The 18,648-nt window shown below is 38.3% G+C and overlaps 1 protein-coding gene across 2 annotated transcripts in view; it reads left to right on the top strand.

Moving 5' to 3' along the window:
• LOC119546231 overlaps positions 1 to 18,648 on the top strand; it is a 131,013-nt gene continuing 112,365 nt past the window's right edge. For both annotated transcript variants that reach the window (XM_037852375.1, XM_037852376.1), the window contains exons 1-2: positions 1 to 333; positions 4,207 to 5,145. The gene's annotated coding sequence lies outside the window, so the exon portion shown is untranslated. The remainder of the gene's footprint in view (positions 334 to 4,206; positions 5,146 to 18,648) is intronic.

The following is an 18,648-nucleotide window of genomic DNA, read 5'->3' as shown; positions in this document are numbered from 1 at the left end:
GTCAAGCTCCAGCATCCGTTCACTGAGGCGGCCCGATGCTGCCAGGCTCTGCGAAAAAAATCCCCGAGACGAGCAGCGCGTTCGGTCGGTTGTCTGTGTGTGTCAGTGGGTGAACAGTGCGTATGAGCGATTTTCGGTGGCACCAAAAGGGGGCCCAAAACGAACCGGTGGACCTTAAAGTTGCTGGGTAAACAACCAAAAGTCGGTTACGCGTGGCGAGTACCGGGTTACGGATTGAACAAACAAGGCCAAGAGCGAATGGAAAGGGCACAAGCTGGAAGGAAAAATCCTTAAGAACTCCCTGAAATAATTCAGAAACACCTTAGCCAAAATGTAAGCTCAGCTAAATTGTGTTTTCCCCGACAAAAACCTCTAATATAGCTTTACTTTCCCTTCTAAAATCAGAAAACAAATGTATTCTAAAAATTAAAAAAACACCACCACCTTAATCCTTTAAAATATATTTATTTTGTCTTGTGAAAACACCACAACCAAGAGAAAATTACAAACTCAATAATCTAAAAAAAACCAAATATATTAAGGGAAATGTTTTGCTCAAGACATCTGCCCACTCAAAAATTATTATTCAAATGACGGAGCACAAAATCAATCAGAATATGTACAGAATAAATACAATTTTTCAAAGCCATAACTTTTATAAAAACAACCAACCTATAACCCACAAAACCAAGGCCAGAAATAAACAACAGTAAACAAAATTTAAATAAAGCAAAGTAAAAGTAATATTTCTAACAACTCACAGTTACGAATTTTTGCCGAAAACTTTCCGGTCTCCGGTGCAGGATTTTATTGATAAATTGTGAAGAATCTCTCCCCGGTATCGAGTTTCGTTCGATTTTCAAGTAACCGAATAGTTGGCATAGTTTTTGCTCTAAATGCCGAGCGAAGGCCGTAAAAACATATTGGCAACATTTCAAACTCTCCAAAGTTCTTTTACCTTTGGCCCAGTGAAGGACCCAAAACAACAGCACACAAACTGGCAAACAAACAAACAAACAGACTGGCAAACAAAAACCATTTCGCCCAATAAATCATTGAGAAAAGCAGCAACAGCAGCTGGAAAACTTGTGAAGAAGATGAAACTTTTTTGGTTTATATATTTTTGTAAGCGGCAATGTGAGCTGCAAAAGTTGAGGAAGTCATAGGAATTAGTTTTGGAATATGGCCGGACAATCTGACGTTTGAGCAATGTTGTTTGAGCAACGAGATGGATTTCCCTAAAAAACTATTTACTGAAAAATTTGCATCGATTTCTGTGTGCCTGTGTTGTAACTGATGTGCATTCTGGATTGCTTGGGTTTCTTAGGGAACGGAAAGTTAATTTTTTTTTTTGGTCAATCTCCAGGGATAAATCAAGTCGCAGGTTCGTTTACCTAATCGCAACACATTCGCAAAGCCATCAGGGCCGAAATCACAAAGTGGCCAGCGGACAGCAGACGCCCTGCAGGATATTTGAACTGGCCTCTGAAAATTCTCGGGCAGCGTCTCACTCTCATCAACTTAAATTGTGGGAAATTAATCAAGTTGAAAAGGTTTCTTCTGGTCCTCCGGCCTGCGAAGACGCCACAAAAGATTGCGCCTCGGGTTTCTGGGGCGGTTCGGTCTGCCCTTTGTTTTCTGTTATTGTTATGGCCTCCAAAGTCTGGCTCTGACTCACAAGACAAGTCAACATGCGAAGGGCGAACCTTTTTTGTTGCTGCCAAAAAACCCTTGCTTTGCATTCAAGCGGAAATTAAAGCAACTGCACAGGGAGAAAGTCCCTGAATTTACGAGATTCAAATGCAAAAGAGAGGGTTTCGAATATTAAAAGATATTTCAAAAGTGTACAATGCCATTTTTAAGGCACCAAAGTTATTGGAGGATTTATTTGCCTAAAAGTCAAGTAAAGTAAATTTGATTCTGTAAAGAAAATCCAAACGTTTTAAATAAACTTATCTATTTTCAAAAATGTATAAAGAAAAATTAAATGATTTGGCGTCACTTTAAGTGTCAGCTCTGAAATTGAGCCCTCAAAGTGGATCACAAATTGATATGTGTTTTTTTATGTGTGCTTTACAAGGCAGTGAAAGCAAAAGGCCGTTGGGCGATTTTCCCCACTCTGCTCAAATTGAAATTGTGTTCCTCGAAGCCTGGAGCCATCAGCCCATATATATATACACAAACACACACGCACACAGGAAAAGGACACGTGTAACACTTTCTGCAAAGAGAAAAAGGACTTTAAAGCGATCCTTAAACGCCGGGCAGAGTTTCAGTTTTTTCGCCTTTCTGGGTCAACGCCTGGTTGACATTTTAGCCCGGGCGCAGAGTTCATGGAAACCCTTTTTTAATTAATACAGTCTGTGCTGCAGCAGCAGCAGCAGCACCCCTCTCCAGTGAAAACCTCATTAAAATGCGTTCGAAAATGAGACCGCAGACTGTGAACATTTTGTGTTTGTGCAGCTCTTTGGCACCGAAGGCCTTAAAGCGCGAAATCATAAAACGACAGTTGATGAATTTTTATTGTCCGTACTTTTTTATGGACGCCCACAGCCCCACCGGCCCTCAGGTATTTAATATAATTTAATTAATTAGCACGCTCGAAAATATGTCACCGGCTCTGAAAGGCTAATGAAATATGGAGCCTCATTAGCAGAACCGTCAGAGCGAAAAGCCCAATAGCCGATTCAAGTATATCCTGATTATGAGTAGGCGGATTGTCTGTGTGTGCGAGATGCAGCTCTTCAAGTGAGCAATTCTCATAAATAAGTCAATCGTAAGCTCTTTAAAACACATATCCGAATGCCTTTCCACAGGCCGATTGACTGGGAAATTATATTTTGATTGAGACTTAACCGAAACTAATTGCCAGCAGTTTGACTGTTATACTGAAATGTTATTCATCAATAAATTCATTGGAACATTTATTTGCGCACAATATTACCTTGTTTGGCTCGAATATTTCCAAGCAAATATTGAATTTAAGCACAACGCATTCTGTTTAATCCCCATTACGTTTTACGCTTTACGTTTTTCCAAGCCATAAAGGAACACAAGTGCATATAATATATTTGCGTCGCGCAATTTCCAAATAAACCATTTACGTTTTGCGTTGGTAAAATACCATCAAAAATAAATGAAGCATAAATGCCAAGAGCACACCCAAAAAAAAAAAATTGTCGAGACTAAGGAATGTGAAGGGGCGAAGTGATTTAATTTTTCTGTAATTTTCTTTATGGTTCCTTTTTTTTATTTTGAAAATCTCCAAACGACAAAAACGAGGCAGTATGGGGTAATTTCTGGGTGGAGAGTAAATAGGTTTTGCGAGGAATTAGAAACACGAAGCGCCATTTGGCGGCAAAAATAACCGGAAGGAATTATAGCAGGCCTCTCCTGCCATCTCTTTCGCTCACCAAGAGCCCCGTCTCTTTCTAACGCGAGGAGGAAATTAAATGTTTTACTGTCTGCGGTGAGAGATGAGAACACAATTATAATTTCATGCAGGCGACAGCAGGAAGAAAATACTTGGAATAAAATCAGCGAAAATGGAAAACATTTTCCCCATTTTTTTTTGCGGGTGTGTGGGTGTTGCATTTTGGTTTTGTGAAAATGTTTCCATACACATTCTGGCAATGTCCCGCTAAGAGGATCAGTGGAAAAGGCGGTGGAACCTGGGGGAAATGGCGGGAAAAGTGTGAGAAACTCAAACTGAAAGGCGGAAGCGTGGAAATTAAGTAATATGCGAGGCGCAAAGCGCTCGGAATTAAATTAAAAAGGAAATGAAATGGCCATTAAGTGTAGGCGGATCTGGACTATAAAGAAATAAATGCTCTTAGTGACAATTTAAAATAGTGTTTCAAATTATTTTTACCCGGAAAGTGTTATTAGAATTGTTTTTTTCTGAAGATATTAGTAACGAACCCTTTTCTGTTTAAAAGAAACCCAATTAAATATTTGTTACTTTATTCTCACATTATTTAAAATGAAGCTAGAGCCTATCAAATGTAGTCCCTTAAGTTTAACATTTCCAAAAGGTCTGAAAAATATAACAAAGGATTTTTCAAACAACATTTTCTGGCAATGAAAGTTCTAGAAAAGTTTTTGACCATCACTTTACTTAAATTCACATACCAAATAAATTGTACTAATTTAATTCTTATTTCTTTTCTCTTCCCTTTTTCATGCTCCTTTTCCACACCACAACAGACGCATCAACATCAACCGGAAATCAACTAAATTGTCGTCACTCCAATCAAGTGGAAATTTGATTAAAAAATAGGAGAGAGGGCAGGCCGAAGGAAAAGAATTGAAGGGAGAAAAGAGGAAAATTTGATAAATTCGACAGAAGGCAATAGACGAGTGCGGAAGGAAAATAGAGTGCGGGTCTATCAAAAGGTAGCACCGAAGGAAATCAACACGCACGCACATGAACGAGTTTGTTGCACGGGCACTGGAAAAACATTAAAAATCAGCGGAGCGTAAAACTTACACAAAGCTCGAAAAAAATAGAAATCCAGAATCCCACGTGAACAAAAGAGGACGAAAAAACACAAAGCTGCACTAAAAATAAAAATAAAAACACAAATACAACAGAGTAACGAAGTGAGAGAACAATTTTTAGTGGAAAAAAATTAAAAGATTTCACTAAGCCAGAGAAAGAAACGGGGAAAGGCGATCAACAAGGACGAACCAGCTGACGGCCAGGACATATAAACGTCTTTCCTCTCCTTTGGGCTAGAGCACGAAATTAAGTGCAGATTATCAGAAGATTATATTTTAATAGCATTTCAAGCTGTTTCCTTTTGGCCAACAAAGGCGAGACAGGACCTCCCAGGACTCCCCAAGCAGAAGGCTGACCCCAGAAAACGCGTGTGTGTGTGCCACAAGTACGGCTTATTGCATGATTACCGCCAAGGATTTTTTTCGGGCCTCCGTTTCAGGATTCTGTGCCCGGGAATAGCTAAGCAAACACATAAGCGTGCCAGAAATTGAAATTAAAGATGGAATTAAGTGTCGCGAGTGTGTGTGTGTTGGCTCAATAAATTGTATGTGCTAGTGCCAGTGAGTGTTTGTACACTAAAAAACCAAATATCAAGTATACGCCGTGCGGTCCAGCCTTGAGAAAGCTAAGGAGAACAGCAACAGGTATGTGCAAGATATCATCTTATCTATTCACACACTGGCTTTTACACTCGGTGGTTAGTGGGTTTTGCTGACTGGTTAGTACCTATTTTCTCAGATTAATCTGGGCTGGGCAATTTAATAATATTTTAGGCTTTTGGCTCTTACATTTCAAAAAGATTTTTGCTAAAACTATATTTTTTTAATAGTAAAAGACATCCATATTTTCAATTTTGTTGAATTGCATATCAAATTTCCTGCTTTTTTCTACATTGCATTTAATATTTCATGAAGAAAACATAATTTTAGGCCAAGCAAAGGCATCAAAAAGTATAATTGCGCACACTTTTTGCCAACTTGCTTTTCACTTAGAATTGAAGAAAAATTCGCATCCTTTAAATGCCCCATAAAATATGTAGCAATTTCCCAGACTCGTATTTTTCACCAGCCTTTATCGCAAAATCCGCCGCAATGTCTGCAAGTCATTTAGAAAGCCCTTTTCGCTATCCGCCAAATCCCAAGCCGCAACAACTCCGTGGCCTACACTCCACTGTTAATTAATGCCAACCGAGTTTCCGCTGCAGCATATTTAAAAACGCATTAGGTCTTTTGGCCGCTTTAGCAGCCCAGGCTGTCATAATTCTAACCGAGCATTAGCGCAAATATCCTTGGCACACACACGCGGATATATGCAATGGAAAATTCTTGTAATTACTTTAAATGCAAACAAACGCGCTGCGCTGTTCTTTTCTGTAGCCGAATGGAGGATTTTCTTTTTGTCGGTCGGTGTCCTGGGTCGGCATGTGTTACTAATTTCATTTTGCCGACAGAGGAACAAAGTCGCAGTGGGTGGAATTTTCTAGTGGATATACGCGTGTATGGCCAGTGCCATTAAGTCGGAGGAGTCACAGAACGTAACTTTCGTTCACGTCCAGGGATAAGGGAGATACTGCCAGTTCCACACCTAGCTGACACAACAGGACACTTGCAAAAATTCGGTTAGGTTGGGGAAAAGGCAGGAACTACCTAGGAAATAAGCAGTTGGCTTTCGAAAAGGAAACATTTAAGTGTTCTATGCCTTTAAGAATTTAAAAAAGAATTTTTAGGGACGTATCTGAACAATAAGTTTAACCATTTGGTAAATTAATCACAGCATTGTTGAATATTCATAAATCATGGGAGGAGTTAACACTACAGATGCAGCTTTAAAACATTCGATTTGATATAAATCTAACCTTTATATTTACTACTAAATTTGCAAACCTTTGTCGAGCATTCAAAACATTTGTCTATCCTATAGCAAAAAATTCCAAACCTTCATTTGGCACAGTCTGAACACATCATAATATATAAAGTAGGGAAGTCCTGCAAGTTTACCCCTTTGTTATGCCATATTTTAGATGTCATATTTTCCCTTAGTGTAATGATGATGAGACCCACTGCCTCCCGCTGCTGGAATGGCCCATTGTTGTTTGTTGTTTTAATGTTATTTGCCTGGCTGCCATCGTCGTCTTTGGAATCTGTCACCGTTTTACGTGACAATACGGCTGCAACTTTGTGTCCTCCGCTCGATGGGGCATGTTGCGAAGGTGTGGCTGTGCGACTGCGGTGGACCGCTGCGGTGGTGCGGTGGCTCATGAAGTGGGTGGCTCCCAGGTGCTTACTGGGGATCCTGGGCCGCTTCGCTGACCCTAAGCCAGCTTGCTGTTGTCGCATTGCGTGGCTGCTTACCTGTGGCCTCACCTGACAAAACTTTAACACAAAAATTTCATTTAAAAGTTTCGCTCTCGCTGCCTTTTGCCTTCATTTGGACCTACGCCAGATGCTTAAAACTTTCTCGGCCCGGGGAAAGGGAAAGGCAATGCGAATGGCAACGGCAGGGGCCTTTCTTTTATGGCAACTTTAGCAAATGGACATTGAGGTCGTTGTATGACTTTGGGTATTTTCTCCGTCATAAATATCGCTGGCAATTTCTTCCCGGTCCTCGGACACTCTATTAGCATTGGCGTGGAGTACTCACCTCCTGCTGTGGACGTTTTTAATGTCCCTTCTTTGAAGTTGGCGAAATTGTTGTGAATGTCCGCGCTGAAAGGAAAATGTCGGAACTTGCTTTTGAGATCAAAGTTCTTGATTTGCCTAAACTATTTTGAATGCCCACCACCTCTACTCTTTGCTTTGTTATAATTAAAGTTAATTTTAAATTTTCAATTGCGTTTTGCGCTTCGTGCCATTCCAGAAATTCTTGCTGTTTTTCCATTTGCATTCGCTGATATTGGTTTTTCGGTTAACGTCAAATAAACACAACCCAGTAAATGGTTAAACTGTGTTTTTTACTCGCATCTCAGCTGCACTTAATACGAATATTTATTTAACATCTGTTGTTTTCCATTTTGTTGTTTTATTTGCAGTTGCGTGACTAATTAAACTGTTTAATTGCATAAATTAAAGCGACGATTGGCATTGCTGAACATTCAGTATTTGTTTGACATGAAAAGTTGAGCAAATATATCAAGCATTTGTTTGGCATTTAATGTGGGGAAAGGCATTATTGAATTAAATAATTAAATTCAATAATAATTTAAGTTTACTGAAATAGAGGAGAGCAATTTGGTGCAAGGCAGGAAGCTAATCAGCTTGACCATAAAGTTGATTTATATATTATTTTGATTGATCTAAGGCACATATTTATTTTATCAAGAAGGCTTATTGACAGAAAGAAAATTACGTATGCAAATAAATGAAAACAAATGGTTTATGTAAGTGTGAAAGAAAAGTCACAACATCAGAATATTTTGTCCCTTGGTTCGGTACATCCAGGCAGAATTATAATTTTATTCAAAATATATTAATCAAACCCAAAGAAATTCGAGAATCGCTTACATTTGTTCAATATTTATCGACTGAGAATCGTCAGGGCCCCGAGTGCATTTATTGTAAACCGACACGCTGTGAAGCACTCAAACTTAAATCGCTCCCTCCAGCCCAAAAGGGATCCTTTAAAGCACTGCCGTCGCTTCATGACGCAGTAAACACTTATTAGACGTTACAGCATGGGGAAAAGGACGAGGACGAGGCCCAGGACACGGGACACAAAACTCCGGACAGGGACCCCAGGCAATGGAGCGTGCTGCTAAGGAGTATTCAACTAATAAAAACGTCAAAACGCATGAAGCTGATGACAAGTAACGCAAAATGACAGCACAGTCGGCTGGCAGAATGGCAGGACTAAGGTCCTTCCACAGAGAAAAACATCTTATATTGTTATTTATATTGTTTTTGATTTTCTAAAGCCCAAATGGCGGTTATAAAATGAGATTTCAATCATGATATAATTAGTTTCTTACTCGTTATTAGCGTCGAGATAATCTTTCCTCACACTTTCATAGAAATAGTGGGCAATTGGAATTTTTCGCTCTGTAGATTTCCTGTTTCAGGGGTGGAGAACAACTTGAATTCATGGCTTGTCGCATGCTGGCTTCGATGTCCCAGTGCGGGCAGCAATTTGCCACACCTGCCGGGAGTGTGTGTGTCTGTGTGGCAGCTTTTGCCACGCGGGCTTTCCACCCGCAATCCTAGGTTTTCCCCAGCTAAACTTTCACAATTAAAACTTGGCACTTTCCCTCGCTGGCTGCGCACGCACGATTCGCATTCTCGCATCGCAACGCAACGCTTCAATTTTGGTCCGCTGCCCCGCTGTTTGTTTATTGGATTAAGTAGATTTATCATATCAGATGGCAAACGCCGTCTAAATTTATCCCCAGCCAAACAGCCAAACAGCCTCCACCATTACAGAAACACATATCAAGAGCCAACGACTTCTCGTTTTTAATTACGCTGTTTTTTCCGCTGGCATCACGTACAAAATAAAGTGAAAAAAAAAACAGAAAGAAATGCGTTTGCCGGGAAAAGTTTTCTTTGCTACGTGTCCTGCCAACAGGCATTTTCAATAAATTTTCCTATGCTCGTGGAATTAATAAAAACACAGAGAACTTTTGCACTTGGCCTGGCTGCAGAAGGTCAGAGCTCAGAACAGGCGATAAAAATAAGTTAAGACACTTTAAAACTTTAGTAAAGAATATATTTCGAAGTACGACGAAACAGGAAATACAAAAAATATATAAACAATGTTTATACTTTTAAGCTACTCAAATATTTATGTACCTATATTTTCTTTTTGTCAAGATAAATTTTTTAAATTTAAAAAAAATGCAATCCATTCAAATCAATGTTTAAAAATATTATTAAAAGGTTATGAGATATCCTGATGAGTCTCTGATTTCATGGATTCTTTTTTATTGATTCCCTTAAAGCAACTTAATTCTAGCTTCATTGACAAAATATGGCCTAATCCAAATGTGATATTTCCAATTGATTCCTCCGTGCCCCAGAATTAATTCTTGCTTCTTGGCGAAGGAGCTCAAACATTTCGCTGAACAACTATAATTCATTCGCTCGCTTTCATGCGACGCGGTCGCACGACATCAAACACAGCGAACACGCGGCGTATGCGTCATATTAAGTATACGCCCCCGCGACACACGCTCTGCGTTGCTGGCCCCAATTTCTCTTCCGAGCTGCAGGCTCCAGGCTCGTCTGTTATTTAAACACAACAATTAAAACGATTTTCCCAGCATACACACACATACGCTTTCTTGTTGGTGCTGTTTATTTAGACGCAGGCATGTAGACATAACATTCAGTCCAGGAGCAGGAACAAGGGGCACAAAACTCTGGCTGGGGCAGAAACAAATTGAATGAACACGCGCCCCGAAAAGCGTTTAATAAACACAAAAGCACCAGCAGCAGCAAAAGAAACAGGAACTTAGGCCCGAAAGCGAATCTTGACTGTGGCTGTGGCCCCCTTTTTTTGGCCCCGGCTTAATGAAATGTAATGATGAGGGGGCGGCCCCGGGCTGGAGGAGGGGGCGTGGCAGGGACATCTAGGGCCACACAGAAAATGGAAGGAGAAAGTGAGAAAATGGCAGGCCCAGACAGCAGTTTTGATGTAAACTGGAAGTGTAACAAATAACAATGGCAAACTGCGTGGAAACAACAATGGAAATGGTGTGGGGGCTTATATTTATGAAAGGGCGGGCATATACGAGTATGTGCACAAATGTATATATTACTGGTTTTTAATTGTAACTTTAGTATATATTTACATGTGTAGATTGTTATCTTTTGTTCGAAAGCGGAAGAAGTTCGACAAAGCACCTCGAAAAGTTCTTGGAAAGAAGGGGGGTTTTAACCTTTAATTATTGAACGTTATTAAATACACAGGAATAAATTATCTACGCTAATATATTCGAAACAGGCTTAAATAAACAAGAACGCTATCAAATGCACAGGCATAAATTATTAAGGCAGCAATAAAATCAATGTTAAAAGCCATAAGCAAAAAAAAGTATTCCAAACAAGCTTAAAGGAACAACTTTAACGCCTTTTCAGTTAAAATTAATGAAATGATATTTCACTAATACTTATTTTATATTTTTATTGTAATGACATGTTTGATAATATTTTATATGGGTATTATATTTCTTAAAAAACGAATTAAAGAACTTAGTAATACGAGAAAGTTTATTCATAGGTAATTGCTACTAACAATTAAACTTAAATTAAAGTTAAAATGTAAGAAATGATATTCAGTTAATAGATATTTTATATTTTGATTGTTAAATTAGTAATGACATGTTAGATGATAATGTATATGGGTTGCATGTTTCTTAAAAAACATTAAAGAACGTAATAAGACGAGGAAGTTTTTGCGTAAGTACTTATTAATAACAATATTTGTAAGCAGTTATGGGACTTAGATGGAATTTACAACAATTTATATACAATTGTTATAGTTACAGGGAGCGGGAAGACTAGGGTTTACCTTTAGGGCTAGCCCGCTTGAAGGGCTCTTTGGTTAAGCAATTTAATGTGCGCCCAATTAAGTCAACAACAGCAGCCAGGACTCCACTTTCGGGTCCTTTCTGTTTCCGTTCTTTCGCTCTCTAGCACTAATTTGCATATGAAACATTCAACCCGCAACAGGAGCGGGAGCTCCAGCAAATTGGAGCAACATTTTTTATAACCAGGGAAACCCCCGAGCTGCGCAGTACAGTTAATGTCAACTGCATGCGCTTTCCCCACGTGTGTATGTGTGGGTGTGTTTTTCCCGCTTGTCTGCAGTCAATTGCCAACAAAAGTTTTGTACCCCAACAACGGACGTGCATTTCATTAATCTCTGCCTGGTTTTATTTTTTCCCTTCATTTTTTTCCATACTCACTTCCCCATGGCGATAATACAGGGAGCAAATCATTTTAAATGCCATATCAGCGTAAAAATCGTAATTAACGTTAAGTGCTGATTTGTTGGCCATATGAGGGAGTTGCTTTAACTTTTTTTTTCCCAACCCAAGCCTCTCTTAACCACTGCGGTCGATTGGTTTAATCAGGGCTCTTCAATTGAAGGTTGTATTTACGCGGATATATTTAACAATTTACATGGATTTTTTGCTGAGTTATTGGAGGGACATAATTTAAAACAGTAAGCAGATTACGGCAGAGGAGATACTTTTATAGGTGACACACAGAAAACAATTGTTTTTAAAATTGGAAAAAATAATAAATACAAAAAAAAAAAATAATTAAAGAAAATATTTATATCATACAAAAAAGATGACAAGATATAAAAAACTGTATCTACAAATATTATACATAAAATAAATGTGTATATATTTTATTTGTTTTAAGCATATTTGTAAGCTTTTCTCTGCGCTGTTCGGTTAAATGGATCCGAAAAGCCAACGGGTTTCAGGGCCACGATTTGTTGAACAAGTCAGCATTTGTTACGACTTATCTGGGGGCCCTCCCCCGAACCCAGTCAGCACCTTCCTTGGGCAAACTGTTAACGATCTTTAAACGTCAACTGACACACATTCTGGGATGCGATGGACGGGGGAAAGAGTGCGAAAGAGTCGCCAGAGAGAGACGGGGAATGGTTCTGTGTGCCATGCGTAATGCCAAAATGTTCTACATACATTTAAGTTAAATGCCAGCCATATACAATCCTCTGAGCAGCTCCACTTGGAAATTACGTGACACATTTCTTAGAAAGCAAAACTAATGTCACCGAGCTTCAGAGATATATGCCGGAAAAGTAGGGGTAGTTTTAGGGGGTCTGGCTTGACAAGTTGGCATCATGGAAAAAAGCTAGCCCAAACACTTTAGATGTCATTGTACCGCATTTAGATTGAGTTGCTCTCCAAAGGCAGAAGCACCACCAGCAGCCAAAACATAACACCAACTTGGGCAGGAGTGCGGAGTGCTTTTGGGGTTATTTCGGAGTGGGTTTTCCAGGCCCACAACTTACAACTCCCCACTCTTCCGCCCAACTCCTACCCAAGTGGTTAGTGTCACTTAAGCCCGAGACTTTGGCACTCGTACATGCAGATGGATGCCAAGGGAGATGGATTGCGAAAATCTTTCTATACGCTCCTTTGGGGTACTCTTAATGTGGCTGGAAATTGGGGTTTTATGGGGATGTGAGGGGTCAAATTATGCGAGATTTATCAGGTTATTTATGCTTTCTTTTGTTGTATACCATAGTATAATTATACATTAAAAATTTGATGTTTAAAACTGTTTACTTTTAATATTATTCATTGAAAATTTATCTTAGGCAATAGAAATATTTTGGAAATGTATCTTATACACAAGGAATACGAAAATCATTTTACTTTGTTAAAATGAACGTCCTGACAATTTAATAATTTAAATTATATTTAAAATTTTAAGGGACTCTTACCCTTACTGGTTTTCATAAGAGTACACCCCTTAAAATAATTGTTTTTTAATGGTTTTCCTGAGTGTGAAAAGTTTCGACCGAAAGCACCTGTCCTTTTCACCACCATTTCGGTTTTGGCTTCCTAACTGCGCACTTGTAAATAATTGTCTATGTAAAGTTATACAGCTGCTTCTTCTTCTTCTGCTTCTTTGGCCGACACGCCCCCAAAACACCGCCCACTTGTGCTTCCTCTTCTGGCCGGAGGCTCTTGGGCCGAGCTCTCTGCATGCGTTGTGCATAATTTGAGTGGATTTCGAGGGGTATTCAGACATTCATACATGTGGCATCGCATTAAACATAAATTTGCAACTGCAGTGCGATAAAATATTTATAAGTCAAACGCAAATGTTTAATGGGCAAACAGACATCGGCCGACGTGGCTATATCGGGCGATGTTTGCCCCGCAAATAAGCAAATATTTGTGCCCGGCTTTTGGCGCCGGCTAAGCCTCAACCATCAAACACTCCACGCCTGTCAACAATATTATCAATTAAATTTATGAGCCCAATGGGCGCAAATCGCCCCTGCTTGTCTAACGAGACTATCTGGCCTTGTTTGGCTTTTCTGTGTGTGTGCCTATCCATCGAAAATATTGCAAATGAAATCTCTTTAATCGCATTGAATCTTTAAACAGCAGGCATGGAAATCGAAAAGAAAAGAAAGGATTTTGACCATACAAAATGAAGTCATATATAATCGCTTACTTTCTTATCCCACTTAATATTTTCTTTATAAATTTAACAAAATTTTAAAAATTGCTAATATTGTTTGATTGTTGACTTTTGCCATTGATTATAATCCTCTTTAAATCAGAAATTTCGGATTTCAGTCCCACAAATTACACAAAGTGCTTATGAATTTATTTAATTCGACTTATCCGTAAACTGTAGTTGCATATGTCAAAGCACTGCTGAGCTCCTATTTTTTTTTAAAGTACAATTTGAGCACTAAGATATTTAAGTCTTTAATTCGAAGAACTTCATCATTTTTTTTAAAAGGAAGTATTAAAAATATATTTTATATATTTATATTTATATATATTTAGTATTGAGTAAACAGCAGTCAACTTGTATTATATTCTAAAAATTATGACAGTAGTTTGAAGTGACTTAAAATAAAATATATAAACTCCTAGTTATTAATTTGATAAGCAAAACTGATAAGCAAAACTATAAGTTTATTAGAGAGTGTTACGTGAAAGTCAACTCACTTAAAAATCAACGTATTTGTGCTGTTAACTCTCAGTTTGCTAGGCATCTGCATAAACACCACTGTATGGGCTTAGCTCATATCTATCAGTGGCCTATTGATCTAACAAATAAAGCACAAATTGTGCACTTCCGGTGAAATTTGCAATGTGTTTCCCCACGTTTCGTCGATGCAGCCGGGCCTAGATCTCCCATAACTGATTAACGTTCAAATAGTTATCAATTTGTAATTATGAAAGCTCTGCTGGGCTTTGGCCTTTATGCAGCGATACAAATTCTACCCATCCCTATCCGAATACATGGCTCTTTCCCTGTCTATCTGGCTTAATTCCCTCCTGCTGTTTTTGGGACGAAAGTGTTGGCTTGGCATGAAAAAGCGATTGCGGTTGGGAGCGGCTGTTGCGGTTGTTCTCCAACACCCCCGCTGCTCGTTGAAAATGCAAAAGCAGCAACAGGAAATAATACCCTAGGATTTAAATATGGGAAAATGGCGGAAAACTGATGCAAGCAATATAAAATTGAAAAAATAATAAAAACAACAAAAATTTTATCAAAGGATTCATCATTTATCTTTATTATTATTTTAAGTCTCGGAAATTTGATATTTCTTTGTATAATATTAAAATACAATAATATTTTTTTCAACAAAGGTCTTGTATTTGTTGAGTTTTCAAAAACATTTGCAACGACAGCAACAGCTTTATCTAAATCAGCACATTTGTTTATGCTCAGAACTTAGGATATTCCCTAGTCGTATCTTTAAAGTTTTACAACACCACAGTACACTTAAATCCCCGAAAACTGCAAATTTAATAGCCCCAAAGAGCAGGAGTACAATGTACAACATGTCTACTCATTGGCTTGATAAGAAAGTCCTCCCAGCATAGTGATCAATTTTACAAGTTCCTAACGAGAAAACCGAAAGATATATCTAAAGAGCGGGGTATGTGAAATAAACAAGAGTCGGACAAATAAGCAAATCAAAATGATGCCAACGAGTGGCACGAAATCAAATTGAAATTGAAACTAGACAAAGTGAATTGGCAGGGAGCCACAGTTGCCATTGTGCCAAACATAGGGTCCTATAGGGGGTGGGGATCGGGATCCGATGTGTTATACAATATTATCATTCTTATATAATTTGCCAGCACACACACGCACAGAGAGAGATATAGAGACAAACACATGCGAAACTGCGATAAAGCTCGAGTAACAAAGTTGAATGGCTGTCTACATCGCAGGACGATTTTCGGGGAAAGGGAATTCCGGCGTATCAAAAGTTATTGTGCTTGTGTCTCTGTGAGTTCGACTGGAGCCAAGGATTATCAAAGTATTAGAGGAGCAGCGCTGCAGACTCAGTTTTAGCCTCAACTTCTGGGCCAGCTACATCTTGAGCTTTGACTGCTCCTAAGTTTTCGCACTTTATGGGACATCGTTGTCGTTGTCCCGCTTGCCAAATGCCTCGGGGGCTCATGTGGCAGGCCTGACTCGTCATAAAGACCCTGTCGAAAACACTGAGAAAAATATGTTGAAAATAATACTGCTCGTCAGGCATTCAAACATGTTTATATAGATATCTGCATACTCAGTTTTTGATCCTAACGTGCGGTATTTGTAAAATCGCGGATTGAAAACAATAACATTTAATGTTTTGAATAAAGATATCTTCGAGAGTTTGTACTCATAAATTGCTTAGATGTCCTTCTACAGATTCGCATTTAAGGTCTCGTCATATCTTAAGTCGTTCACAATTTAGGGACATATAAGTAATCTGTTCACCTCTACTCACAAAAAATTGTATGTGGTGAACAGGCTTTAAAAAATACAAGAAAAAATATGAAATCCAAAATATATAACATGCATTTCGTCAATTTTTAAGATACTAACCACCATTGTAAAGGATGGAACTTATAGAATTATTTTCCTAAAGTCCTAAGATCCAATAATCAAATTGGCTTACAATACAAATGTTAGCTAATCTAGTTAACAGAACCAATTATTGCATTAATATTATCTCGGATCAAGTCGTTCAGTATTATGTTGAACATTATTTTATACAATATTCTTTTTTTTAACTTAAAACAAATAATTCCAAGTTTTATGGGTTATATAACAAATTTAAATCAATTTTTATATTCAGAATTATACTTCAACAAAGTAAGGAAAAGCTTTAAAGATGAAATATAAGGATTTTGTATCAATAATTTCTAGTAGGTACCGCTTTTCTCTAAGTGCAACCAGCACAGTGAGGGGGAAATCGCAGAAAACGGAAGCTGGGCCAACGCACATGCATAAGTGAAAGACAAAAGACGCCAAAAGACAAAGGCACTGGGCTAACAAGAAAAAACATGAGATAGGGAAAAGCAATGGGAACTCACAGGGCGGGGGACCAAGTTAAAGGACCAGGAATAGCAACTTGCTGCGACATGTAAGAATTATTATCTGCTCTTGCACTCTCAAGTGGCCCCCAAAGAAATGGGGAGGGGGACAATGAATAATGTCCTTGGCGCGCAATGCGGAAATGCAGGCTGCTAGGACCCAAAAGGATCCAGCAGTAGGTAAATAAAATGGAGCCATAAAGGAAAATATGCTTTCGCGTACATTTCAATCGACATAAAATTTTATAACCAACGTTTTATTTTCACTCAGCAAGCAACCAAAAACCACACAGGAAATGTATAAACAGGCAAAATAAACTAACAATTTTTTTAGCTCTAGATATTTAGATATTTCACATATTTGCCAACAAAAAAAATTCCATAAATGTCTAAAACGCATTGAGTTTCTGCTGTTTGCGGTTGGCGGGTGTTTTATTTTTACAATTCTCCACTAATTTGAAAATTGTTTGCTGCTTCAAATATGTTTTGCGCCCTTTGCCGTTTCTGGCACTTATTTGGCCTTTGGCCAAATTACTCGGTGCTGGCTAACGGGGCGTATGCGTAATGCGCTGCTTTGCCAACTTCTCTTTGAAGTGGCCCACGTGAGCATGGCCAACAATGTGCCAACGGGCATTTTTGCAATATTTGCGAATTGGATGCTCACATGGCGGAGTTCTGTTTTGCTGTTCCAGTGTTTTCGTTATTTAATGGTGGCCAATTAAAATATAATCAGTTGGCTAATTGAATTGCGTATTATGTGGGTCAGTTAGTGTTTTTAGTGGTTGGAGAAAATTAGAAATGGAGCTAAACAGTTTAGGAGATTGCGTAGATTGGAATATTTAAATTGCGTTTGAATTGCAGCTATTTGCTTTGGACAATAGCAATTATTTAGGAGATGTGATTGTTTTATAATGCCCAAAATTAAATCATTTAACTTATATAAATAAGCTATATTTAATTTTAGATTAACAGTGATTAATTTCATAAATCTACTGCTTATGTTTTCAATTTGCAAGGTATATAGTAAAAAGGATTTCATAAGTAAAATTTATTTTTGTAAGGTTTTTCCTAAACAAATAAAAGGTTTAGATATTAAAGGGGTTTTTAAATTACTTTGATCTCAATTCCGCCCTTCCACCTCACGAAATAAAATCAAAACCACATTATTGCCTCTACGCCAAGCCAAAAACATTCCCGAGTCATTTGTATGTATTCCTTTGTATCCGCAATGCAAATGAAGTTGTTCTATCTTTGTTTTTATTATTTTTGCAATTAAATTTCATTTGTGGAAAGCACCCACATACACACAAATGGAATGGCCAGAGGGAAAAACAGCAAGGAGCAATTGCTGTGAAAGAAGTTGCCAAAAAAAACAGTCAGAGGGTGGAAATGTCTATCGGGGAAAGCGGTGGGGAAAAACAACAAGTAATAACGGCGTTGATTTCATTTCTCATCTGGACCTCCGCCCTTCTGGCCCTTTATTTTGTCATCCCCTTCCATTGGCCGTCACTTTTTCGTGCTATTTCCTCTTTTTTGCCCGCTTTGTTTGTCTACTTGTTAGCAGCCGCCTTGGCATTAACACGTTAAAAATTCGCCGTCCGCTTTTCCGACGCTCCCTCTCTCCTTTTCACTATTTCCGCTTCCTTTTAAGTGAGCCATAAAAAACAAAAATCAACGAGCTTTCTGTCGCCCAACGCCTCGTTACTTGTTTGGTCATGTTTACGGAAATCATTAACATTTTCCTCCAGCTACCAGAGCAGCTCTAATGAATTGGAAGGGAAAACCCCCAAGAAAATGACTGAGTAAAAAAGCGGCACAAATATACTGCTGCATAAAAGTAATTTACAAATTGAAAAATCAAGCTGGGAGAGACAAAGAGAAACATTTTCAAGGATAGATTTCATTTTCATTTTATGTAATGAAATCCCTGAGAGGAATAAATGTTGCATTTATATTATTATTCCTACTAGCCCCGTTTAAAGCTTAAAATTTATATAAATTGAGATAAGTTTAGCTTTAAATTAAATACGAAAAATATATTTCTAATAACTCACTGGTAAAAAGCAAATTGCACTAAAACCATAAGTGAGAACTTTAAACTAAA

This window comes from Drosophila subpulchrella, chromosome 2L (assembly GCF_014743375.2).
Source record: "Drosophila subpulchrella strain 33 F10 #4 breed RU33 chromosome 2L, RU_Dsub_v1.1 Primary Assembly, whole genome shotgun sequence".
NCBI lineage: Eukaryota > Metazoa > Arthropoda > Insecta > Diptera > Drosophilidae > Drosophila > Drosophila subpulchrella.
This window is presented reverse-complemented; position numbering and strand designations above follow the sequence as displayed.